This window comes from Triticum aestivum, chromosome 4A (assembly GCF_018294505.1).
Source record: "Triticum aestivum cultivar Chinese Spring chromosome 4A, IWGSC CS RefSeq v2.1, whole genome shotgun sequence".
Lineage (NCBI taxonomy): Eukaryota > Viridiplantae > Streptophyta > Magnoliopsida > Poales > Poaceae > Triticum > Triticum aestivum.
Genome location: NC_057803.1, coordinates 677,990,223 through 677,991,175, shown reverse-complemented (window position 1 = coordinate 677,991,175; position 953 = coordinate 677,990,223).

The window sequence follows — 953 nt, the reverse complement described above, 5'->3', positions numbered from 1 at the left end:
ACGTCGCTCGCAACCACCGTGGCCACCAGCCCCCCCTTGCCCATCCAGCGTGCTCGAGAGCTCCGTCACGACATCCTCGACCTCCCCACCAAGCCATGGAACTACGGATGCGCCACAACGTCGCCGGCATCGCCATTTCCATCACCGGCCGCCGAGGATATTCACCGTCAATTCGCCACCATCGTCGCGTCCCCGAGCCGGCTAACCATCCCTACGGCACCGCTGTGAGCTCCTACGCCTCCCCTCCCTCTTCCCCCCTTCGATTGCGCCCTGTAGCCTCGATTCCACCGGAGCCGCGAGCTCGGCTCCGCCGGCCATGTCGCCGCCGTGGCCTGAGCTCGAACGGGTCGCGCCCGTGCATCTCACCGAACTCATGGTGACTCCAGGAGGCTGCGCAGTGCTTTACCTCACTCGCCCGTGCCCCACAACGCCGTTTTCGCCGAGGTCCGAACTCCGGCCGCCGCCGCAAGCTCCGCTCCGGCGAGTGCTGGCCACCCCGCGTCCTTCCGTCGCCTCCTCCGGATGCGCACGAGCGCTAGGAACCCACAGAGCCTCTCCGTGCGGCGTTTGGTCGCCGGAGGGCGAAACCCGAGCCGTTCGGCCGTCGCTGACCTCGCCGGCGGTTTAACTCCGGCCGTGCTGACGTGGGCCGTCATTAGCAGCTAACAGCCCCACTAACCAACCTCCTAGCTCACTGACACCTGGGCCCCACGCCCTAACTAACCCAGGTTTTATCTGTGTTTAGATTAAACTAACCCCCACGGGCCCACAGGTCAGTTTGACCTGGCCACGTCACACGTTGACTGGCCCCACATGACAGAGTTGACTTGATGACGTGTCTGCTGACCCGGCCCTACCTGCCATTGACACTAACCAGCCCGTGTCACTGACGTGTGGACCCCACACGTCAGGTTTGACCCGGACCAGCCCAGTTGACTCTGCTGACGTCACAG